Here is a 27,046-nt window from a genome sequence, read left to right as displayed (position 1 = left end):
ATCCTGAGGGTTGCCTAACTTTCAGAGGGGGCAGCCTTTTGTTATTTTCGCAAATCGTCGACCGTTGTGAAAACATCGCGATCAAACGAGGAAGAGTTCGCGATCGCAATATTTTTTGGTGTCTTGGATATAAATGGTCTACATGTCGTTTCCCACACATATCACAGCCGACCACGATTGTACCTTCGACGAAAATCCTGCGGCAAAAAAAAAGCGTTGACGGAACGGATGTCTCGATTACGCCGCAATTAATACGGGCTATTCCTACTGCAAGATATCTGCGTGTTTTTCTACAAGCATGCATGCATGTACCGCCGCACGTGATTAGAGGACAGGCACTGCCGGGCGCGCCAATCGGAAAGCTGGGACCATCCGCCTCGCTCGCAAGCGCCAAAGTGATCGTACAACACCTTTCCGCCTCACGTCCGCCTGGCGGCCGAAAACTGGCGGACCGCTCGCGAAGCGGACGAGGCGGAAGGCGCTCCGAAACGATCGTACAACGGCCCTTACGCGTTCTAAAGCCCGCGAAATCGCGGCCCAGTTGAGTCATTCCGGGGAAGTAGAGAGGCATGCAACGGGCGAAAAAAGTGCAGGTGGGCGCAGAGACCGCTCCTTTCGGAAATGAGACGCCTTCAGCACCGTGTGGCGAGGCCATTGAGCAGTTGGAAATTTCGGTTCTGCTTCCCCAGTTAGACGGATTTCGCGAGTTAATTAAGGTAGACCGACAGACCATCGCAGCTGAACAGGACAGCGATGCAACTCTCAGAGATTTGCATGATCATGTCGGTGAGGAACTGGGAAAGAAAAACGTCGCTCTGACGCAGCGCGCAGGAGTACTTTATCGGCAGTACAAAGACAAAAAAGATGTGCACTACGACCAACTAGTGGTGCCCAAAAATATCGGGCAGGCCTTCTAAAGCTGTGTCACGGAAGCGGCTGGTCCGGCCATCTCGGAATCAAAAAAAACAAAGGCCCGGCTTTTAAGAAAATTTTATTGGCCAGGGTGCTTCAAAGATGTTGAAAGATTCGTCCAGACCTGCGACGCTTGTCAGAGGGTAGGAAAATCCCACGATAAATGCAAGGCGCCCTTGAAACTTGTGCCACTAATTAACGAACCTTTCCGGCGCTTTGTGGTGGACGTTGTAGGTCCACCACCTGTGACCGCATCAGGCTATCGCTATATTTAACACTCATCTGCCCAACGACGAAGTTCCCGGAGGCAATTCCCCTGAAAGGGCTGAACTCCGTGGGAATTGTCGACGGGCTGTTAAAGGTCTTTTCTAGAATAGGTTTTCCCGCCGAGTTACAGAGTGACCAAAGCAGCGTTTTTACGAGCGCACTTACGGTCACATTTCTAGAGAAATGCGGCATTCGCCTTATCCACAGCTCTATCAGACACCCTCAGAGCAACAGTGTCGAGGCGTGGCACTCCGTACTAAAAAGAGTCCTCAGGGCCTTGTGCTACGAGCACCGCCGAGACTGATAGGCATGCTTGCCAGCTACCATGTGCGCGCTTCGGTCAGTGCCACATGAAGCCACCGGTTTTAGTCCAGCAGAACTGGTATACGGCCGGTCGCTCAGGTCGCCCCTTCGCATGCTTCGCGAATCTTGGGAGGGCAAAGTGAGGATACCACCGTCCTTAAATATGTACTTCAGCTTCTGGAACGGCTTCAGTCATGTAGAGAGCTCGTTGAGGCCAACATGAAGTCGGCCCAGCAGTAAGCTAAGCTCTACTACGACCGAAACGCACGACAGCGATCGTTTTCGGCGGGAGACAGGGTAATGCTGCTGGCCGCGGCGAGGGCAAAGAAGCTGGACGTGCAGTGGAAGGGCCCCGCGCAGGTTGTGGAAAAACTGTCAGAAACGAACTACGCGGTAAAGATCCCGGGTAGGCGGAACGATGTAAAGATCTACCACTGTAACCTTCTGAAGCCCTATCGACAACGCGAAGCAATCGTCCAGCTTGCGCTGAATGCACCTGAAGAGGTGCAAACAGATTTTGTATTTCCAGGCAGTGACATCCCCTCTTTTACTAGAGTTCTCGGGAGGATACGTGGTGATGCAGAGCTTACCGAAGAACAGAAAGAGGACCTCCAGCAGCTACTTTCAGATTTCGAGGACACTTTCGCTGACGTGCCGGGAAAGACACTCTTAGTAGAGCATAATATTCACGTGACCACCGACGAGCCTATTCGCTCCAGACCGTATCGCGTCTCTCCGAGGCAAAGGGAGATCCTTAATGCTGAGATTCACCGCATGCTTGACCTCGGCGTTATTGTGCCAACGCAGAGCGAATACACGTCACCCATCATACTGGTAGAAACACCCGGGAAGGAACCACGGCCCTGCATCGACTACCGAAAGCTAAATGCCATCACACGAGACCAACTTTATCCTATCTCTAATTTGGAGGAGCGGGTAGAAACCGTCAGCAAGGCCCACTACGTCTCAACTCTTGATCTAACCCGCGGCTACTGGCAGGTTCCCCTGACGGATAGAGCCTGTCAGTACGCGGCCTTTATCTCTCCACTCGGCACTTTCCGACCACTCGTGATGAGCTTCGGGCTCAAAAACACGCCGTTTTGCTTTTCTCGGCTGATGGATCGGGTGCTGACAGGTACAGAAGCATACGCGCTTCCTTACCTGGCCGACATTGCCGTCTTCTCCGAGAACTGGGAGGCTCACCTGCGCCACTTGCGCGAGGTTTTGACCCGACTGCGAGAGGCGGGATTGGCTGTCCGGGCTGAGAAGTGCAAGCTTGGTAAAGCCGAGGTCGAGTATCTTGGTCACGTTATCGGACGGGGCTACCGCCGGCCGCTAGATGCTAAGGCCGCAGCCATACGCGATTATCCTAGGCCGTCTACAAAGACTGACATACGCGCCTTTCTAGGGTTGGCTGGCTATTATCAGCATTATATTCCAGGCTATTCGGAAATGGCGAGTCCGCTCACAGATAGCTTAAGGAAGGAGGAGCCGATTAAGGTGAACTGGAATACCAGCAAAGAGCAGGCTTTTCTCGCGTTGAAGAAAGCGCTTACCAGCCGGCCGGTACTAAAGGCTCCTTCCTACGACCGCACCTTCATTGTTCAATACGACGCGAGTGAGAGGGGCATGGGGGCGGTCCTGAGCCAGCGCGACGAGAACGGAGAGGAACACCCTGTGTTATTCGTCAGCCGAAAACTGACGACCCGTGAAGAGGCGTACAGTGCCACGGAGAAGGAGTGCGCTTGTTTAGTGTGGGCCACGCACAAGCTTCGGTGTTACCTGGCCGGTTCACGATTCGTCATCGAGACTGATCACTGTCCATTGACCTGGCTTACCGAAGCTACTAATCAGCAATCCTAGACAATTCTGGCAGGTTTTAAATCCTAAGCACACTCATGATATTACACTGACTAACGAATTGCACGAAGCGGTTACTGACCATGAATGCGCAGAAATATTTAATAACGCCTCTGTTTAATAACGCCTTTGTTGCACGAGTGAATTTGACATGCCTTCACAGTTACCATCGCTCAACACAGAAGCCATCATGCCAGCTATCACATTCTTCACAGATGGTATCGCTTCCATAATTGATAACATGAAACTCTCATCGTCAGCTGGTATGGACATGATTAATACAAAACTGCTTAAAAATGTGAAATCAACATGTGCAGCCTACTTATCTTTGATCTTTTCGCAATCGCTCTCTTCAGGGATCATACCAGATGACTGGAAAACGGGGAAGGGCGTTCCAGTCCACAAATTAGGTAACAGAGACCCCCCATGAATTATCGCCCCATTTCACTAACTAGCGTACCCTGCAAAATCATGGAACATGTCATCTACTCTAAAATTATAAATTTCTTAGACTCAAATGATTTCTTCCATTCTTCACAACATGGGTTTCGTAAGGGCCTTTCTTGTGAAACCCAATTAGCGTTGTTCCTTCACGACTTGCACACTAATCTTGACCGTAACAGACTGATGCCATATTTCTAGATTTTGCGAAAGCTTTTGATAAAATTCCCCACCGTCGTTTACTAGTAAATCTTGCACAGCTGAACTTACATCCTAACATACTACAGTGGATTGAGCAGTTTCTCACTAATCGTTCTCAATCAGTGTTTGCTAACGGCCACCTGTCTAGCAGCCTCCCGGTTACTTCGGGCGTTCCGCAAGGATCTGTACTCGGTCCATTACTCTTTTTAATATATATTAATGATTTACCTGACCACGTTTCCTGTAGTTTTCGAATGTTTGCTGACGACTGTGTTATTTACCGCACTATTAATAACTCTCGTGATCAACTTAGTCTTCAAACCGATCTTAACAGCGTACTTAATTGGTGTAACAACTGGCTCATGTCCCTAAATCCTAATAAATGCAAACTCTTATCCTTCTCTCCTCGCCATAGCCCGCATCGCTTCCAATATTCCATTTCTAACACCTCGATTGATTCAGTATCATCTTATAAGTATCTAGGAGTCACCTTGTCTTATTATTTATCTTGGCGCACCCATATTGGCAACATCATTTCAGCATCGAATAAAACACTTGGTTTTCTCAAGCGCCATCTCCGCCTTGCCCCTCAACACGTAAAATTACTCGCATATAAATCGTTCATCAGACCAAAATTAGAATATGCCTCTGCCATATGGAGCCCGCGCCAAACTTATTTATTTAATGCATTAGAAGCTGTCCAAAACCGTGCCACTCGATTCATCCACTCTTCATACTCATATGACGTCAGCATTTCTTCATTGAAAGCATTATCAGGACTACCGCCCCTTTCGTTCCGTCGTCGCATTTCAAGTCTCACCCTTTATCACAAATTATTTCATTCTTCCCTCAATCGAACTGAACTGAAAATGTCTCCGAAAAACGGACGCTTGCTCCGCTGGAGTCTCGCCCTACAGGAGCATAATTTTGAAGTTCGCTACCGGAAGGGTAAAGAAAATGGTAATGCCGTTGGTCTCAGCAGAGGCTTTGTTCGCTAAGAGAAATTGGCTATTCCAGGCGCTCGTCTAAGCGTACCTGGCGTAATGAAAGTTTTTTTTTTTGCTTTTACCTTCGTTTTTATGAGTGCCCTTCCGCATTTGATATCGTGTTCAGTTGCAGCTTAGGTGAGAATGATAAATGTTATTTTGAACTCCTCCCGTATACCAACTTTAGGCTCTCGTAACCCATCCATCGGCTGTTTGTCTCTTGATTGCAGTGGCAGCTGCGGTTTCTTTTCACAATGCCCCGAAATCTCATTCAAAATTGTAAGGTGCTGGGCTCTGAAATAGCCCGCATATGTCTAACCTGCACGCAGCTCACCCTATCTGACGCCCTGGGAGTGAGAAAAACGGGGCGTATTCATACAGAACAGCTTAAGGCGTTGTTCCTGGATTGCCTGGCACGGCTCGGGGTGGTCGGTGGTGCTCTTGCCTTGCTGGATTGGGGGCATTGTGCAGGCTTGATCACTAATGCCCTACCAGAGAGTCTGGGCCTGCAGTCATTCCCCATCAGGACCACCCGGAGAACAAGGGACCTGTCCTGCTGATCCGGCATCTTCGGAGGACACCGAGGAGATGTAGCCCCTTTCGAGGCCTCTTCCTGGCGGCGGACGAGCTGTTGTGATCCTTGTGCTGGGACGACCTAATAAACGGCAGATGTGGCCGTGACGGGCCCACAGGCGGAGACTGGGAGGCGCCGTCGTTCGCGGACGTCCAAATGCCGGACCCTCCCTTTGTTGTCCTGATTGCCTCGTTCGGCCTTCCTCTGGGCCTGTGGTGCGGGATCACTTTGGGGACGCTTCCGGGCCAAACCCGCCTTCCCAGAATGGCTGCGAGCTGGGCGCGCTGGCACAGGCTGCTACCGAGCAGCGGACTGGGAGAGGAGGACCTGGGTGTCCCGGCTGCGAGAAGAATACCCGGCTCGCCGACAGAAAACTCCGAGCAGAAGGGAGTGGAGTGTGTGTGTTCTGACTCTCGAGTAGAGTGGTCGCTCGGCCGGTCGGTCTCCGACCATGTTTTTACGCTACCATGACAATAAAAATAGTGTACATAAAGTTTTCCCTTTTTGGTCACCTTAAATCCGTCTCCGGACCGCTTCGTTCCTGTTCTGCCCGAAAACACCTGCTGAGCGACGGCATGCTACCCGAGCCACGACAGCAGTCGATCTGGGGGCAAGACAGACTTCTGACAGGATCTTGAAAGCTGTCACGTAGTCGCTGTCCTTTGTGAGGTGTTTTGACATTGACAATGTTCCACCATGTCAAGATAATGCGAATAAATTCAGCTGCGCCTTTGGCATGCTGAAGTTTAGCTAATTTGGAACTAGTCAGTGCTGCAATTGTTGAAGTGTTAAAAATTTCCAGGACGCATTTGCAGAAACAGAAAAGTGATTGTCGCACCCGTGGATCTGAGACATGGCTGATACCACGCAGACGTACAAATTATATGCTACAGTCGCTCACGCACAAGTTGCCGTGCTTGCTTAACAAATTACTGTCTGCAAATTTTGACTTAAGCGCATGTAATAGAAAACAGACACGTGAAATTTTTTTCTCATCCAAGTTTTTGTGCAGCTAATCGTATTCAATGTATTTTCATTGCCTTTGTGTTTTTCGTACTGTATACTTTCTTGTGCTGTGTTTTAATGTGTTTCGAATGTGTTCCGATGAGTCAATTTCTGTGAAAGTGTAACTGAACATGTGTTCAGAATTTTGTGTTGGCTATATGCTGCTGCCTTGTACGGGCATCAGGCACCCTCAAGCTGCCAATGGCAGCTTTTTTGCCTGATGACCCCCAACGAGTCGTTGGAAATAAAGTTTTGAATTTGAATTTGAAATTTGAATTTGAAAATAATACTGTAAATGAATCTCATCTATCATGAGTGTCACAGTCCGTTTATGGTCTTTCAGTGCTAATGCCATTTTTTTTGCATACGACAAGTACTGTTCATATGCTATATGCAGCACAAACACATCTAATAGTGTTTGGGTGGGGAAGCTTCACCTTCGATGTACTTCGCATGAACTTGTAAGCATGAGGTCATATGGTAAACATAATACTTGCGAATACAAGCAATTCGGCAGGATACTTCACAGCTTTAGTCAAAACAATCTCAACTTGCTGCCTGAGGAACTTCATTACTTCTGCCTGCCAGTCAGATGGAAACTGTAAAGCCGACAGTTCATCTAGCAGTGCCAATGTCTACCGAAAAAGCAGCTGAACTTCTGCCTCATCAGTTACTGAACATTTCAGGACCTCCTTTAGATGATTAAGTGTATCTCCTAGTTGTCTTATGTCAGAAATAGAAACGGGGAAAACCCCGGTGCCTACCTTCTCTATCCGGGTCTCTAGAAAGTACCTTCAGATATAGGTTTGCATTGAAACCGTGCACAGCACAGCGCACAACCAGAGCCTCTTGAGGCACAAGGTTCGAGAAGAGCACTTTGTCTTTCGTGACCACTTTGCTCCAGAACTCTCCCGCTGAAACCTTGGTCACAAGACGCAGAAGGTATTTGAAAGAGGCGACTGCATGGTTCTTTTCCCCTTCTTCTTGAGTTCTGATTGACTGTTGCACTGCCTCTTGCAACGCTTTAGCCTCCAGACGAGCACGTTTTTCTTCTGGGGACTCGCGGTCTGTACTTTCTTCTTGAGAAAGGTACGTGGGGCATCCGGGAAAAATTCTTGGCCTAGTCCCCGGTCTTAGAGTCTTAGATGCCGGAGCTTGAGGGGAACTTCAAAGACTTTACCTGTCTCCGTGTCAGTGTAGCTTGTAGAAGTGATGAAGTCGCTCGGATGGAACTCCTTTTCCCGGAGCTGAAATCGGACGGCATGGTACAAGTAAATAAACCACATAAATACTCGGCAGTTTTCACAATTATGCGACCGCAAAAGCAACTACTGGACTATGACAGCGAAGTGAACGGAAATAAAATGCAGACTACCTTACCACTGTGTGTTTCGTTGGCTCAAAATCCTTACGCGGCACGGCGCGCGTCCACGCAGTTCTTTCCGCGGCGTGAGCCGGGAACCTGTAAACTCAAACTGAAGGTCCCCCAGCATAATTAGAATTGCAATTTAGTGCACAACAACATCCAGGCATACTGCTTCGGTTGTCAAAACATGCCGTGAGAGTCACTGAGTAGTGTGCGACCGATGCGATCAACTTCAAAAACAAGTAACTTGCGTGCAATGTAGCCACAGCACGATACGCGTTATCGGCTACAGAGCTGCCGAGTTTTGAAGCCTGAAATGACTACTTCTGTTGTGCAGTAATTACTATCAGGTGGTAGTATTCAAGCCACGCAGCAACAAATTATATTATTGGGAAAAATTGTAGCGAAAAGAGTAGGTTTATTTGACTTGATTGCTTTAAAGCTACTGAGGTCGCGCCCTAGAATGCGATTGGCCCCACAATAGTCGACAGCCGCGAGCCGTGACAAGCCATGCCGGTCTCTCGTCGGCTGCGGCTGGGCTGGCGCGATCCGCCGCCGATTTCACCGTGATGACGCCGGCCAGTGGAAAGGAGGAAATGGAGAAGCCTTCAGTATCTAGGGGGTGTTTGTCTGCCGCGACTATGGCGCACTCTTTGATGACCGGTGAGGTGAGCGTGCGCGGCGGCGGCGGCTCCGGCGCGCCAGCTGTGCGCCGTGTGACGTCACTGCTCCTCGTGCATGCGCAGCACGGCTCTCCAGAGCCACGCGATACTGCTGAACCTAGCCCAGTGTAGCTCACGCTACAGAAGTACTAAGTGACAGGTCCGCTTGCGCGCTGCGATTGCAGGGCTCTTAAACGCTCCACCCAACAAACGAACAGATCATCTAGCCGGGTGTGCTGCCGCTGAAAACCTGACAGGGCTTCGACATAGGGGCTGGTTGTGCGATTTACGCGAGCACAAGCGACAAGTGGTTGAGCATCCGCCTCGCATGTGGGAGGTGCGGGGTTCGTCCCCAGTTCCGCCGGGTACCCACCGGTGATACAGTGGGTACAAGCTTTCCCCTGGTCTGGTGCTCGGTTTATTTTTGGTGAAATACTTGGGAAATGGGTCTTTGACACGACCTCTTCTTATCTGCTTATTTGATTATCGTGTCTGCTTATCGCTATTATGAACCCCCGCAAGGGAAACATACCGCTGGCGTAAATCGCACAGCCAGCAGCTGCGTCGCTGCCCTGTCTCTTAAGCGGCAGCAAACTGGGCTCAATCGTTCGTTCGTTCTTACGCGGAGCGTTTGAGAGCACTGCAATCGCCGCTCGGTAGCCGCATTCGCGTTTGGTGGACGTAGCGGCCCTAGGTGGGTACCGGTATTTGCATTCCCGGGTCCCGGACAAATGCGGGCCCGGCAAATCATGCAGACTAGTGCAGATTTTGTGGTTGGTTCTTTAGAGTGTGTCTGGCCGCATCTCTCGCACTTGTGATTTCGAGGTTGGACGCAGACATCCGTGCGGTGGCCGATTTCCCGGCAGTTGGTGCAGGTCTCGGCCTTCGGTCTATAGGGTGTGCAGATATGCAGTCCTCCGCCATAAAAAAATTTCCGGGGATGGTGGCCTGACCGAAGGATATAAGTATGGATTGTGTGAGTCCCATTCTTGAAGCGTCCAGTGTGGTTCCGTGGAGGTCGCGAGCGATTCTCTAAGGAGTTCGTGTGGGGATTCCTTTCAATAAGCGTTCGTAATAACGCTCCTGACGGAACCATTGGGTGGTGCAATATATGCCCTCATGGCATACGCACATTTTTCGTATGTGCTTTGCTGAAGTTTTATGCTAGCTTGAGGGCGTCATCTTAGTTCGCCGCAGACACTGTGTACGTGTTGTTAAAGGGGTGAATCCGAAGTTGCAGCGTAGATGGGCCGGTCAGCGCAGCGGCCTGCATGATAGCGGTAAGGAGCTAGCGCGGCTAGAGCGTCGTCAGACGAACACCTCAGTCGAAGCGAAAGACGAGTTTATATCCTTCCGTGGGTAGGGGTGGCAGTTGATTGATCTTTAGTGCAGCTGTACGGATAGTCTTTAGACCACGAATAACATTCCCAGACTAGACGCTCCTCTGGATTTGAGGACAGCAAAGGCGCATAACTGGCTCACTTTTCCGGTGGACACCCAACTGCGCCGTGAGAAACACGAACGCCGACTAAAAGCTTGTTTTCAGCCAGCGTTCGCGTTTTTCTCCAACGGCTCGGTTGAGGTGTCCGCCGTCAAAGTGAACCAGTTATGCGCCTTTGCTGTCCTCAAATCCATAGGAGGGTCTAGACCACTTCTAGAAAAGTACCCAAAAATGCGAATAACGCTGCACTGTAATTGGACTGTCTAATATGCTTCACACAAGCGGGCCTTGGACCAGGCTGGGAAGGATTTAAGAATGCAGTTCATGATGTAGAACAACGCTCTGAATCAAGCATGCGTCTCAGGTCATGCACAGCGCTGTCTTGTCCCGTCCGGCACTCCACTCGCAAGGAACGCTATTTGAAGGTAAGCACTAATCCGATGGGCAACAACACCGAGAAAAATCGTCCGCTGTAGCGTTGTCTGTTTGCCTAGCGCGAGCGCTTCGTCCCGCGACACTGCCCGCTTAGCGTCGTCTTTTACGTCCCACTAATCTGTGCTTTCACTCTGATTCGAATGTAGCAAACATTATCTGCAGTTTTTTCAGACACGGCCATGGGAACCGCGTTTTAAGCTTCCCGTGTTTCTTTTTTTTCCCGGCTCCGTTCAGGTGTCCGCCGACAAAATGAGCGAGTCATGCACCTTTCCTTTACTGAAATATAGGTTTGGTTTATGGGGGTTTAACGTCCCAAAGCGACTCAGGCTATGAGGAACGCCGTAGTGAAGGGCTCCGGAAATTTCGACCACCTGGGGTTCTTTTACGTGCACTGACATCGCACAGCACACGGGCCTCTAGAATTTCGCCTCCATCGAAATTCGACCGCCGCGGCCGGGATCGAACCCTCGTCTTTCGGGCCGGCAGCCGAGCGCCATAACCACTCAGCCACCGTGGCGGCTTTACTGAAATATAGGGGAAGGCCTCAACTGCGTATGAGGTTAGACTGCGAAATGAACAGTTTTATTTGTTTCGTGCACGCGGGCCCTATAATCCGCGAAGTGCGCAGGGAACGCGGTCGAACCGAGACAGCCAGCGAAAGAAGACCGAGTATGCACGTGAGCGTAGAGATCCATAACCAGACAGTCTTCTGTGAAACGTCAAAACGGGACTGCAGCTCCAGACCTGTCGGTCGCTAATGCCAGTCAGCTTTAGCTGATTAACGCGCTAAACAGGTACGCGTAGGCCCGCTATTTTTTTCTTGAAAGAACTTTGGTGTTTCCGACGATCACAGTTCCTTTTTATTTTGCTTTCTTTTCCACCCTGCCCACGAAGGCGTCTCTTTTTTAGCTCATCTAGCCAATACTGCTGCTCTCGTACAATCTCATGCTGTTCATCTTTCTTTAGGCCCCGTTTTTCAGTTAGCTGCTGTAGTAACCTTCTGTTCTTTAGCCTCCTCCTTCCGTTGCGAACTCACCACGTAACGACTGTTCTTCGGTATTCGCTGATGGCAGTCGCTGAGGGATTCTCCTGCGCTACGCATGTGTGTTAGCGGGCAATAGTCAAAGGCCTGCAAAGTTGCCGAATTTAAATTTGAGGGTGTTCGTAGTTGCGTGAACACGGAATGCTATCATCTGTTTCACACCAAACAATTCTGGACAAAAACATTTTGAACGGAAAAGAGTTTACGAACGCTATTTTTTCATGTATTGCAGGACTTCAGTATAGCAATTAATATATCTACAGATCTCCCGTCAAGAGGCTTGAATTTTTTTGCTATTAACGTTTTTTCGCTCTTCAAAAGCGTTCCCCATTGGTTTTCTATGGCAGTCTTAACTGCTCTATGCGAGCGATAGAAAAACTTCAAAAAGAAAACTTTTGCTACTCGCCGGAAGAATGGACCATTACTTTCAAAATTTTCATAACAGTACCTGACCATTTTCTAATATTGCAAAATTTTTTTTCAAGAATGTTGGACATGTCTCTTAGCCAGGTTTGCTCGTTGTTGGTGTCGTGGTCCTTGAACGATCCACCCTATCGCTGTTTTACAAAGCCACAATCTTGTCCTCAACGCGCTTTATCTTTCCACTGATAAAAATCCTAGCAGAAATCAGAACCGATGAACAAATTCGTCGACGCCGTACCCACTGACCGGCTAATTTCAATCCGCAAGCTCCGTAATTTCTGTACCAGTCCTGTGGGAGGTATAGGCAGCTCGCTACGAGGAACATCAACTTGCAATGCTCGAACTAGTATGGTTTCGCAACTGATATTTGATTGAACAGTCGCTTGCACTACGCCCATAAACTTGATCTTTTCGTGTCCTCCGAACGAGGTTACTTTTAAGCGTTCTTTACGTATTTCTTTGCTGACAATTTCCTTCGCCGAACTCAGAATAAATGACTGTTGGCTTGCCCTGTCCAAGAGCAGTCTAGCACATTTCCCTGATGCGGCTCCTTGCCCCCATGCAACAGCAGTCAGCAATAGCATCATTTACGGTGCAGGAGGGTTGCAACTCTTTCTCAGGATGCCCTGGCCCAACTTGTTTTTTGTTTCTCATTTGGCGGCCTTGAGCGGGGCACCGACATGAAGTGAACTCCTCTGCAGCTTTTGCGCTGAACTTTGTCCTTACAAAACAGCGCTGCATGACTGGGACGCGTACACGTGAAACACGCTCCACTTTCGTTTAGCACCCTTTCCTTATCTTCGTACGATAAGCTGCGTCCTTTGTTGCATAGCTATCTTGTTTACGGAAAACGCCGTTCCTGCCTGATGCGCTGTAGACGTCCGACATAGTTGAGACTTCCCTTATGGTGCCTCTAGCCGCTGTCGTCGTTGCTTGTTCGCATTCGGCGTCTTCGCGGCAAGTTACTCAACAACAATACTAATAAACTAAACCGGCCGCCGTGCCGGCCCGACGGCTGCGCACACACGCGCGCGTGGTAACGTGATGGTGAGTCTTATTTTGCACGATGCTGCAGCAGTTTGATCACATGACTGGCCGCCGTCTTGAAGGACGGACAAGAAACGTTTGAATGCGAGTAGTAAGAGCTAACGCTCTTTAAAGCATATGACAAGGAACACAAAGTAGAATGTACACATTTTCGTTTCAAACGAATGCTACATTTTTTTTTCTGTAATAAAACATCGTATTCTCAAGGTTATTATGGATTTGAGAAAGAAAGTGTAAAAGTAAGTCCTGGAATGATGACTCTGGAGGATAAATATTGATTTTGGGACAACTTTTTAAGTAAACGGGGCATTCTATTTTCTGATGCGTGCAAGCAGTACGTCGTTCTCTATGTGTTAAGTTTCCAAGTATGTTGGTCGCGGGTTTTGTATACTCTTTCCCGCTGTTGTAGGTTAGCCAGTGTTCGAAGAAAGCATGAACTATTAGAAGTTTCTTGTTTATAAGTGTGGCATAGGGTGTAGTCTGGCAGCTTTAGTAATTTTAATATTTTGTACTTCAAGAAAAGCAGACTAGTGTGATGTAATAATGGTACGCATTGAACTATGCTTAAAAAGTACGTGTATTTTCCGCAAGTTTTACGCAATTTAAGCGAGAATGAAACAGAGATTGATATAATATAATTTTACCATTACAAGGTTTACGAGACTTATTTATTTCCAGCAACGATGGGGTGGCGAAGCAAAAAGCTGCGGGAGACGCTTGAAAAGTCCTCGTCCCTTACAAGGCAGTAGAAGTACACGTCGCACAACCCGACGCACATTAACTAAAAAAAATGTAGTATGCAGAAAAGAAATAAAATAGAATGTACAGCTTGTACAAATAAAGTTATACACAGAAGAGCGCTGGAAAAATAGAATGTAAAAAAGAAAATACGATCTACAGCTTAGGCAAAACAAAACTATACACACAAGAACGAATTAATTATAACTAAAGGTATGCACACTGAACTCATTTCTATGCTTGCGAAAGGGAAAAAACAAAGGTGAAAAGACAAGGTGAAAATAAAGGACGAAGGTGAATTGGTTATGGATTATTAGACAAAGAAGCTCTCAAGGCTGTAAATGCACTGAATTGAACAAAATCTAAGCAAAAAGAAGAAGCAGACAAGGGGAATAGAGCGAACGAAGGCACATTGGTATGTAGTGCAGATTTAACAGAGCATTCACAAAGGTATTCATTCCTGAAAAGTGAATTAGGCACAGTTTTTGACTGTCCGTCAAAATACGCGGTACACAAAACGCTAGCAAAGAACGGTACTCTGTAGGAACAAAATTTTCAGTTCATTTGGGTTGAGACAAAGGATATCAATGCTACCCTTTAGGTATGTGTTACGTATATCAGGAATTCGATATTTTAATGTCTGGAATCCATAGCTAATGCGAAAAGAATGGACATTGAAATACTCGGGATTGCGTGTGGCGTAACGAGATGCATCTTTCGTGATTAATGCGGCTACCCTTGTTAAAATATTGCATTTAGCTTCCTTTTCTGTGATCAGCCCAAGGCAAAGGTGATAAATGTACATGTTTTAAATACGTATTATTCCAAGGTTTTGTATTACTGAGTTGACTGTCATTACTAATGGAATCATATTGTCTTGTAAACGTTGTGGCATTACCTACACGCATAACACCCACTACGGCAACACTTCTTGATTTGCTGATTACAAATAACGCAACAAATGTGCTCTCAACCGGGGTTATTAATTATGCTATTAGTGACGACCTGCCTGTTTACATCGTATGTAATGGTGTGCCTGTATTAAAATCAACCTGTAAACAAACAAATGTAAAAATACAGCAGATCACCCAAACCACGTTAGAAACATTTCGACGCAAAATAATGAACGTCAACTGGGAACCAGTTTTTGCTGCATTGACTGCTGACATAGCGTTTAGTTGTTTTCTGAAGATATTCGCTTGTATATATCGTAACAGTTTTCCGTACAAAGATGTAAAGAAACCAAAACGAGCTCGTAAACCCTGGATTACCTCGCATATTCTTCGATTGATTGCCAGAAAAAATTCCCTCTATCAGAAATTCTTACAAAGTCGCAGTCCAGAATCGTGGGCAACGTTCAAGAGGTACCGAAACAAACTGAACTTAACTTTAAGAAAAGCGAGGAATGCATATCACCTTAACATGTTCGCTGGTCTGACCGATCAAAAGAAAGTTTGGAATAGGTTGAATCGAGTCTTGAACCCTAACTCTACAAATACAATTGACAGTATTACAATGGAAGGCATTAGTTATAGTGGACTCGCACTCGCAAATAAGTTTAATAGCTATTTCAGTGGACTTGTTGATAGTGAACACAACAATATGGCATTGGATGACATTACGAATCATACAAGTAACAGTATTTTTATAACATGTTGTGACGAAAATGAGGTGCTTAATATATATAAAGACATGAACAATACAAACAGTGAAGATGCTTTTGGACTGAAAATGAAACCTGTTGTGTACGTCTTGGACATTATCTGCCCAATTTTAACTTATATTTATAACTTTTCTTTGACTACCGGCATTTTCCCTTCGGACATGAAAATAGCAAAAGTAGTTGTTCTTTATAAAGGTGGTTCGAAAAACGATCTTGGTAATTATAGACCAGTGTCTATATTGCCTATTTTTTCTAAGGGTTTGGAAAAAACAATACATTTACGCCTTTCCAATTTTCTTGAAAAATACAACGTGATAACTCCAAGACAGTTTGGATTTAGACCTAAGTCCTCTACTGAAATGGCTCTCTTGAAGCAAAAAGAAATAATCTTAAATAACATTGAATGTAAACAAATAACCCTTGGAATATACATAGATTTCTCCAAAGCCTTCGATAGGATTCATCACGAAACTCTTCTTCTTAAACTTTCTGCATACGGTGTCCGGAACAAAGCACTATCTCTTATCACCAGCTATTTAACTCACCGATATCAGTACGTTTCTATAGATAATCATCGCTCTACTTACAATAAAATAAAGCACGGTGTACCTCAAGGTAGTATCCTTGGTCCCTTATTATTTAATGTATATATTAATGATTTAGTACAGATTGACTCCGAAACAGAATACGTAATTTACGCTGACGACACCACTTTATTTCTGACCGGCACCAACGCGAATGATATAGTAGAAAAGGCTAATAGCGTGTTGGGAAAACTTAACTCATGGTCTGAAAAAAATTCCCTACTAATAAACACACGGAAAACGAAGGCGATATTTTTTAGAGCTAAAAATGTCAAATGGGCTGTACATACAGATTTAGTATTGGGTGGTAATATAATAGAAATAACTAATGTAGTAAAAACACTTGGCGTTCACTTCAATGAATTTATGTTATGGGACTACCACATCGAGCAAATAGAGAGTAAGCTAGCTCGCGTTGTCGGCATACTCAGAAGGTTAAAGTGCATGATACCTACTAGGACAAAACTTGTTATTTACCATGCCCTCTTTGACTCTCATGTTAAATATTGTCATTTGGTTTGGGGTACAACGACGCAAACTAATATTCAAAAGGTTTTGACATTACAAAAAAATGCAGTCAGAGCAATTGCGGGTGCCACATACTTAGGACATACGAGTGCTCTATTTGCAAAATACCGCATTATGGATGCAAGGGTTATTCATCAGTACCGTGTAATTCAGCAGTACAAATCTCAGGTACATAGTGACACCACATTTTTTTCTGACCTTGCGAATCTACGAGAAAATACCGCTGTTCACAACACAAGACACTACGAAAATTGGTATGTACCTTGTCCACGCACAAATTACGGTTTTCAAACACTCAGGTATGTGTTGCCATCTTTCCTTAATAGAAATACTTTCACTAATCAATCCATTCCTTCCGTTTCATATAACGCTGTCAGAAATATGTTCTTACAAAACAATGAATCATATCCAACTGTAAAATAAACTAAGTATCCATGTGCTGTGATTAAACTATCATTTGCGTGTGTGTAACAGTACCGAGACTATTCTGGTGATCTGTTATGAACATATTGTACATATTTGTTATTTCATGCATTCTCTTGTTATTGTTTTACTGCTGCCTGTCATCGCCGTGCCAAGCCGCTACGGGAGATGGGAGCTTTGTCAAGCCGCGTGCGCGGCTTTTTTTCCTTTCTCCTCAGCCATTGTACATGACTGAAATAAATGCAAAATGCAAATGCAAAAAAATGCAAATGCAAATGCAAACATGAGAGTCGTATTGATAGTGTGTAATAATTCTAATAATCCTTCGTTGTATTATGCTCAGTTTGTTAATATAAGTTAAGGTAGTTGCATCTAAGACCAGACTGCAGTATTTTAAACGATAGACAGAATTATACTAGAGTAACAAGATTTTCTTGCGGCGGAGGAAGTTCACAATCTGTATAAAATACCAGTTACTGAAGCAAGCTTACTTGAGATGTAATCAATGTGTCTGTCCCATGACATATTTTTCGTCAAGACCACTTCTAGCGCTTTAAATTCACCCACAATTCCTTTCTAATAATTATTTAACTTCTGTCTTAAATTGGGTGCAACGCCTCCTGTTTTAGCACGGTAAATTATCGGTTTAGTTTTAGAAATACTAATTACTCAGACGTTTTTCTCTGCGCAAGCAGCTACCCTACTGAGTACATTGTTGGCTGTCATATACAATTCAATAAAGTTATGGGAAGGAAAGAAAGTGCTGGTATGATCAGCGTAAATTACGAACTTAATTTGCTCAATGACCAAGACTGGCGATATCGCTTAAGTATAAATTAAACAAAAGAGGGCCAAGAATACTCCCTTGGGGAAATCCAGAATGTGTCTGTATTAAATGCGAGGAGTGGGCATTGACCTCAACAAACTGTGTACGGTGGAGATTAATTTGAGAGATGATTTGATTAATTGCAATGAATTGACACGGATGCCATAAAGTTCTAATTTTAGAGGAGCAAGCTTCTGTTTAGGTAATCAAAGGCTTTGGTGATATCAATGAACACGCCCAACATATTTTTTTTGCTTGTGTATTATGTAAAAAATACTCCTTTTGATCCAAGAGAGCTAACTGGGTAGGTCGAAATTTCCAGAACCCATACTAAGCGCTCGACAATGCGTCTGATTTGTCGAAGAAGGGTAGAAGGCGAACCAAAAGTTTTTCTAATCTTTGAGAGAAAGCTGGCAGAACTGAAATGGGGCGGCAATTGTTCAGGTTATTGTGATCTCCTTTTTTATCAATAGGCTTAACTTTTGCTACTTGCCGCTGTTTAGAGAAGGTGCCTGTAGTAAAGCTCAAGTTGAAAACATGTGTTAATACAGGTGCTATAAACTCAGCGACGTATTTTAGTGGTTCGATTTGCATACCTTGTGTGTCACAGCAGAGTGAATTCTTTTGATCCAAGAATGCTGAACAAACTTCTTCAACTGCAATAGCCTTAAGAAATAAGCTCTTTGGGGATGAAAACCTATTGGGGAGCTTTGTGTACCTATATAGCTGAGGGGTAGGAAGGCTGGTGAAATCGTCATTAAATGCGTCGGCTAGGGAAGACCCAGTAATGATTTCTCCATTTATTAAAAGTTCTTCCACTGGCTTAGTTCCGTGTGAACGACGCAGAACTTCAACGGAAATTTGCACACAACCTCCCTGGCACAGGTAACGAACGGGGCTTTGTGTTTGATGCTGCATTCATTTTTTTGTTTTTCGTACCGTTCTTTCGCCTCGTTCTTCCATCCGCCTGTGCACCTGTGAACGGATTGCTCCCAACTTTCGAAGGGCGGAAAACACAATCGGAATGCTGTGACGCCCTGCTACATTTTTAAGTCCATGCGCCAATCTATGCACGTATGTTATGACGGCAAAACTTCAACGCTCTGTTTCCCGGAGTTTTGGTCCCGACCTATCCTTGCTCCACCTTGCCAGCCTTCCACAAGTTTCCACAATTACATGCTGAGGGTACCCGCTGTCTTTTAACCTCTTCAACTGGGACGCGACGGTTTCCTTGATTGCATGTGAGCAAGTCTTGGTGATGGCCGCCTAGAGACAGGAAGTGACTATCCCGTTCTTTAGCGCTTTGGAATGGCCGGATGAATAATCAAGCAACGCTTTTCTGGCCCTAGAGTGGTATGCCCAACAAACATGCTTGGGGCGAAAATGCAAGGACAAATCTAGGAACTGGAGCCTTCCATCTCTAGGTAATTCTACTGCGAAATTAAAACCAGGGCCGCACTCCTTAAAAAAGTTTTAGCACATTAGCTACGGTGCGTTGCTGGTTGGGTTCAGAAGACAGCACTAAGCAGTCATCTACATACCTACAGGCCTTCAAAATTATCCCTCCTGATTTCTATTCTATGGCTCTATCGACCTTAGCCAGAAAAATGTTGCTAAGGATGGGGGCTATGCGAGACGCGATACAAACACCAGATGGCTGTAAGAAACATTTCCCGTTCCACCCTATGACCGTTGACGTAAGATAACACGTGAGTATTTCCAAAAAAAAAAACCCAACAGATATACCACATCGGGAGACGAATGCGGCCTCGTCGTTGTGCTCCGAAATGCATTCCTGGACACTTTTTATCATCTCGTTATTTCGCATTGAGTAGTATAAGTCCTCAATGTCCACGCTGAAAGTTGTACACTGTCCTGGGTTACCGTTGCTGAGAAGACTCACCACTGCCTTAGAATTTGCAACCACTAAAGGGTCCTCCTCGCTCAGGCTCCCCAGATGCTCCTGAAGGTACATGACAATCAGGAATTGCCCCGTGTTCCGCTCGGTCACGATTGCTCGGAACGAAATTCCTTCCTTGTGGGTTTTTGCCGTAAAAAACGCAGCTAGGTGAAAATATTGAGCCTTCTTGATGCCACTCGCTAGTTTCTGCTGGTTGTGGAGGAGCACCAAAGCGACAGCTTCTTCCTTTATCTTCTCCTTGTAGTCAATCTCCCTGAACCTCTTCGCGACAGCTGCCTCGGCTTTCTCCGCACAGTTCATTCAGTTTCCTCCATGTAGATTTACTATTATTATTATTAGCTGTGCTGAAATATTTTTCAACATAACGTTTTTAGCTTTCTTAATATATTTGTTTAGCTTATTTAGATGCTTTTGTAAATCTCTGAATAAAGTGATATCTTTCGTTTGAATGAACCTATGGAACATATTGTTCTTAATTTTCTTCTTGCCAGTAGATGGTCATTAATTTATGGCTTTCTTGATAAGCTAATAGTCAAAAAAGAAAATAGGGTTGGTTCGTTAACTTCTCAATGAAAATCATATGAATAAATGTCATCCGAATGGGTGAAAACAGCTGACCGAACAACGCTTATGATATCCCTACGAAATGCTTCAGGCTTTTACGGCAAAATGTGTTGGAATGTAATTTTACGGTGTTTGAACATTTTTTCTCCTGGAGTTTGACACAAAGAATCGGCAGATGATCGCTTATATCGTAAGCTAAGACTCCGGGTTTAAGCTTATTTGTCCGGTAATTAGTTAGAAAAGATAAATTAGTGCATGTGAATTTAATGCAACTGTTGTTGGTAGGTTGATCAAGTTTCTAATATAGTACATTTCAAGCAATAGCTTAAAAGTTTTAACAGAAATAAAACGGGTCTACTAACCTTATGTCAATATCTCCTCCACAAATAAGACTGATGTTATTTTTTACGAGACAAGGGACTCAAGGAAGCCAAAAAGCATGCCAAGGTTGCCTGCAGGTGGACGATACAGTGTAACAAACAGCTTGCGGTTCGAGAGAACAGACAAAACTTTAATATAATGTGACAAACATGTAAATGGAGGTAGTATTTCGGATTTTATATCTCTTCTTATTAACATCATGAAACCACCGCCCCGGCCATACTCCCGGTTAAGAATACTAGCATTATATTCAGGCAAGCAATAAGGATCATCTGCAGCATCGCACCATGTTGCCGTCATCATAAGTACATTGAACTGAATATTTAATTGGCTCAAAAGGGTCTCAAGTGAAGTGCTCTTATTTCTGGCGGACTGCAAATTTCCATGAAAAACCTTAAAAGACGAATAAAATCAACACCAATGAACTTAGCTGCCACAGTGGGTATTATGTAACTTTGATGAGGCGTAGTAAATAAACGAGGAAACTAGAAACATCGCCTAGGTGAGTTTTCAGTCTCTATTGAGATTTGTCTTATCTGGGTCATTCAGCGACTTGATACGCAAAGCGCTGTCCCCTTCTATTCGCCATTTCTGTGCCATACGAACATGAAATTGTGGTTTTTCACCAATTTAATTGGTGCCACGAGTAATTTCCTGGACTGTTTGGGAACGTTTTTTTGTAGATGGATGGGAGTGTCAGCATCATGAACAACCTTTCGCGTGCCAAACCAGATGTCTCTTGTTGCTTGTCTGGCAAAGGGTACTATGATGCCTGGTATCTTATCGGGTTTCATAGGGAGGCGGTGTATACCTAGTAGGTCATCTTTGTCAAGGGCCGTTATGTCTAGGGTCTTGGCCACATCGTTTTCTTCTGCATTAAATTTTCTTACTCTGTTCGATTCCGTGAAATTCAAGATTCAGTTTTTGGTAATGCCATTCCAGGTCATTTAATTGTTCTTTCGCTCACTCCAGCCCAGACTTATCTTCAAGTTGAAGTTCATTCACTTTTTTTTTCAACCCTTTAATATCCTCCTCTTGACACGCTGTGTCAGCAAGAACTTCGTCATACTTTTCTGACATTACTTGAACGGCCAGATCAGTGTTGTCAACAATGTCTTTCAGGCGAACAAGCACAGAAATCGTAGCCTGAATGTCTGCAAGCACGATGCCAAAGTGAGCCATTTCCTTGCTTGCTGCAGTATTCTCTGAGCGTCCAATTTATTCATTTGTTTCTATGCACTTCGGTTCTAACCGACACGGCACGTTTGTCAACGCCAAGGTTTCGTATTTCTTTCTCTCATTCATGTAAACTGAGGTTCCGGGACACCGGAGCTACGTCCAACATGAGATCTGAGTTACATTACATGAGATCTGAAGTTACATTGACTGCAACTCAGATAAAAACCCTCGCTATGTATTTCAGAGGCACGGAGGTACACTGTATTTCAGAGGTACACTGTGAAACACCGTCACAGTCACTCGTGTTCACTAAGACTCATTTGGCAGCAGCAAGGACAGTATTTACAAGAACAACCACAACAAGCATTGCCAAAGACAATCCTTCAAATGAACGAGAAGTTCAGAAGGGATGCCAACTTTTCCCGCAGATTAATCACCACCGGGTTATCGTCTTGCTTTCACAGGAGTCTGGCCGGTCCAGCGGTGATTCAAGTGACGTACGTCACCAAGATTACTGTCCTATGCAGCGGTGATATCCTTGTAGCGCTGTTCTCGTTGACGACTTGCTTCTGCAGCATGTTTCTTTAAGATTGCGGCTATTCCGTGATCCGACGCATCGTTGCCGTGACTCGAGCAGGGAACTGCGAATAAATTGGTAGTACAGTTGGTAGTACATGCCGATTTCGGTAGAGGATACCGATAACTTGTGACAGTAATTGGCTGTTTGAAAAAGGCCGGAAAAAGCTGCAAGGATGCTTCGCTGCCTTGGCTATGAGTTCATCTGGTGTATAAGTCAGTGAAACTCTTACATGCTCTGTCTCTTTTAGTTTGATCTCTTCTACCAAGTCTAAAGGAATAACTCTCTTCAGCACAGGCATAAGCATTGGCGCATATCCGTCTGCTCTCACTTGCAGTACCTGCAGTGTTGAAGTATGAACTTAGGACTTTCTATTCGATTCTTTTAAGTATCCGCCTAAGTCCCTCTGTGTGGTTTCTAGAAAGAATTTTAACCAGCTGTGGTAGTTCTTTCATGTGAATTCCTACTGCTTTTTTCTGGTTACCAAAGGTTTCCTTCAATGTCGTTATGGCCTGTTCATAGTTGCTTAAAGATAATTGTTGGCCTTCAATCGTAGCGGCTGGTTTTCCTGCGAGCGACACCACCAAATAATTAAATTTTTGTGCTTTACTCATATTCCGTTTGGTGTGGACCGCGGACTCATACCAACTGCAAAAGCTTTGCCACTGAAGATTGTCTCCAGCATATTTTAGCACCTCCAAGTTTCGTAGCTTTAACAAATAGTTTTCCATCAGAATTGCACTTTTTGTCACGGTTGGGCCTGTTTGTGATAATGCGTGCTTTGACAGCTATGATACTACTGCGTGGATCTTCATGTCATATTCAATGTCTCGCTGGAAATCTGCATAAGATGTCACTTCTGTCAAAAACTGCTCCATTTGCACATTCACTTGTTTAATGCTCACCGCTAATTCGTTTATCACCCTGTATTACTATAAGTCTCTGCTTATTGCCATGGCTACTGACTTGATCTTCTGCTGTTGTCACCAGCTGTGTAATCTGCGTGCGTAAAGTCTTCCGCTTCCCAACGAGCAAGTCCTTGTTCATGCTGGTTCCGGAACGGTGTGCTGTTCACTTACTGTTCAGCCCCCAGTCTGGCGTGTAGTCTGGTCGGCTGCCGCGTCTACGCCAGGTTGTTCAGCTGCCCCGCTGCCCCAGTCTTCACTGTTGCTTCGAAGCAGAGAGAGAGAGAGATGATCCTATGAAGAATTATCTTACTTCGAAGCAGGTTTATTGCTTTCCGTCTGGGATGTGTATCCTGGTAACGGCACCATTTTTGTAAGAACGAGGGAGTCGGTTGCTTGCGTTCTACGCTTGTCTTTAATGAGGAAAAAAAAAACGTGTGAGGGCGCCTAGATGTCTTAATCCTCGTCTTAAACCTCATATTTCTCTTCACCTTCTATTCGATGTTTTACATTAATTCTTTCTCTTTCCGTGGAGTAGACGGTCTTTGCCCCCTGAGAAAAGAGTTGAGACGGCGGAAGCCTTGTGGCTCGTTGGATGACAAGAGTGGAACTTCAGGTAGCGGCAGTTACGTGTTGGTTTCCTGAGCACACAACGCTACACGTGTTCTTGGCTTTTTACCAGCACGTCAACGAAAGACAAGGTGTTGTGCTACCCGCTCACGTCTTTTCACCCAAGGTGGGAGAGCGAGAGCGAAGGGTTACGTAAGTCACTTTACACTCGCAGCCAGGCAGCAGGGACCAGCGCCGGGCACCACAGCGCCCCCACTTGGTCGCGAAGCCGCTGCCGTCGTGGCTGCTCAATTACTTCTGGCAAAGAGATTACTTATGCATTCCTGGTGTAATCAAATAATACAAAGATGTCACTTGTTATCACAGATTCACTAGTGGAGTATGTTTCAAGACCAGGGCTCATGGAAAAAAAGTGATAACGTGATTAACACATTTAATTCCCCACCATGTTTCATCTGTCACTGAATATTGGCGCAAAAATGTGTATCTGCTTTAATTAGCTTACCATGTCTGAGGTTTCTTTCCTGCCCATGGTATGCGTGTATGTTCCTGTAAATACATATTTTACGTCCCTTGCTATAGCTTTTTTATGTGTAGCGTTCTAAACCTTTTTTGCAGATCACTTCTGGCATACGCATTATAAACCACGCATGCAGCCAGAAATTGATTCTTCTCATATTTCATCTCTCAACGCACGGTTTTTTTTGTAGCTGCTATTACATAACTGAGAGTATTGTGAAAGGAAAATAAAAAAACTATAAAATTGGGTTTGTCAAAAGTACCTTATATTGTGCTTTCAAAAGCACATGCTTTCTTGTGCTGAAAGTCCATGTCACCGTCTAGAAATGTAGTTCACGTGATTATTTTTAGTTATAGTTCTAACCAGCATGCGAACAAAAGCGAGGTCGTGCACTCTGGTTCTTGAACTGACTGTTATATTATTGAGAATCTGCAACACTGCACAACCAATGGCTAGAGAAGCGATGGTGCGCGTGAAGATAACTTACAGGAAAGCGAGAGGGCAGGAAGATTCTTGATAACGCGAAACTGAGTGAATAAGTGTTCAGGTGGAGCTGAGGCTCCCCCTCAAGCCATATTTACTTTGTTTTGCGTTATTTACACTGTGCAGTTTATGCCCTCTGTGTTAAAGAACTATTATTTTCACAAACTTTGGCTCTTGTTGTTCTGCAAACAAGTGTGAATATATTTTGCATTCTTCACGACGACGAGCATATTATCGCCTACGGCCACAGCAAGTATCCACTGTCACTGAACGAATGACACTGATAATTATCAGATCCATCCCCCACAGCGTCATGTCGAAGTTTCTCATAATTTTTGAATAAATTATTAATCACAGATTGGCTTCTGCAGACTTTCGCGTCATAAGAGATTAAAGCGTCTCCGGTTGATTCTTTCATTTTATAGTTAGCGTCATGCGTCCAACACAGCAACTCGAAATGAGGCTCAGAAGCTACAAGAGGATTAGCGCTGTTCATCGTCTGCCTGCTGGCCAGACTGTGAGCACACCTGTATCACAACTAACTCCTTTCTTGAAAAAACTTAGGAAGTAGTCCACAGCAAACCAGTTAGAAATAAACACGAATGAAACTAAGGCTGTACTGTTTCGACCTAAATCAAAGCATGTGGATTAAAATGTACATCTTACGTGTGATAGCGCAATAACAGAAGTAGTAAGCAGTATCAAAATTCTTGTGGTTACTTTTTCGCAAAATATGCTTTGGGATATTCGTATCGATTCGGTTTGTTCTAAACTGTCAAGTGTTGTTGGGGTTCTCTCGGAATATAGAACGATATTACCAGTTAGCGTAAAAACGTTTGTATACAATTCTCTTTTCTATTCTTATCTCTGTTATTGCTCTTTAGTATGGGGTTATACAACAGCAACCAACTTGAAAAAGTTGTTCATGCTGCAGAAAAAGATAGACTTCTTTTTAATGTTCATTACCGCTCTCATACTCTTGATCTGTTCCTTTAAGGACACATAATACTTGATTGGAAATTATATAACTATAGATTAAGTGTCGCATTTAAGCATGAATTAAAAGATAAAACTTAACTTCTTTCACGACATAGCTCACCTGGAACCAAAAACGACATTCTATTCCACGCCACGCTGAAATTCATGAAGGTGGTCACTTGTGGTGCCAGTTAAGACATGGATGCATTGCCTTTCATTTTTCTACTCTTCTTAATAACTGACATGCATCACGAATCGATTTAGGTCGCACTACGGTTCATAGACTGCGGCACTTTGTGTTGTATAAATATAATAATGTTTAATTTTTCTTCCTTACTCCCTTGCACTGCTAAAAAGCAGTTTTGCTTTTTTATTTGTAAAAATGTCTGGATGTTAATGTATGCTCTTGTATGGCCTCGTAGAAGGGACCGTGGGCTCTGGTCAAGCTGTCTTGTAGCTTTTACCCCCGGCCCCCTGCTTCTTTGCAACATCATGATCTCTTACAGCACTATTAAACTGTTTCAAAGCTTGCAGATCGTTAACACCAGCACAGGGAGTGAGCACTTTCTGAGCATGAGGTTATGCTCGGATTCGTATATCTGCCGTATAGACACGTTATATTGTGCTCCTGACAACTGACGATGTTTTCCAAATCTGTCTTCTAGGCCATCGGTTTGAAACTTTACTAACAACGAATATATGAAATCAAGCTCTTCAATGCAGTATCGTGACACTTCTACAAGTGCATGGGAAATATTGCGGGAGGCACTATAAGTTTCCCGGGTTATGTGGCCTGCACCATGTTTTAGGCTTTCCCAGAACTGTAGGCAGTGTTGTGATCCTTGAGCTGGGACGGCAGATGTGGCCGTGACGGGCCCACAGGCGGACACTGGGAGGCGCCGTCGTTCGCGGACGTCCATATGCCGGACCCTCCCTTTGTTGTCCTGATTGCCTCGTTCGGTCTTCCTGCGGGCCTGTGGTGCGGGATCACTTTGGGGACGCTTCCGGGCCAAACCCGCCTTCCCAGAATGGCTGCTAGCTGGACGCGCTGGCACAGGCTGCTACCGAGCAGCGGACTGGATGAGGAGGACCTGGGTGTCCCGGCTGCGAGGAGAATACCCGGCTCGCCGACAGAAAACTCCGAGCAGAAGGGAGTGGAGTGTGTGTGTTCTGACTCTCGAGTAGAGTGGCCGCTCCGCCGGTCGGTCTCCGACCACGATTTTACGCTACCATGACAATAT

Source organism: Amblyomma americanum, chromosome 1 (assembly GCF_052857255.1).
Source record: "Amblyomma americanum isolate KBUSLIRL-KWMA chromosome 1, ASM5285725v1, whole genome shotgun sequence".
NCBI classification, from domain to species: Eukaryota; Metazoa; Arthropoda; class Arachnida; order Ixodida; family Ixodidae; genus Amblyomma; species Amblyomma americanum.
The sequence above is the reverse complement of the archived record's forward strand: the minus strand, read 5'-3'. Positions refer to the sequence as shown.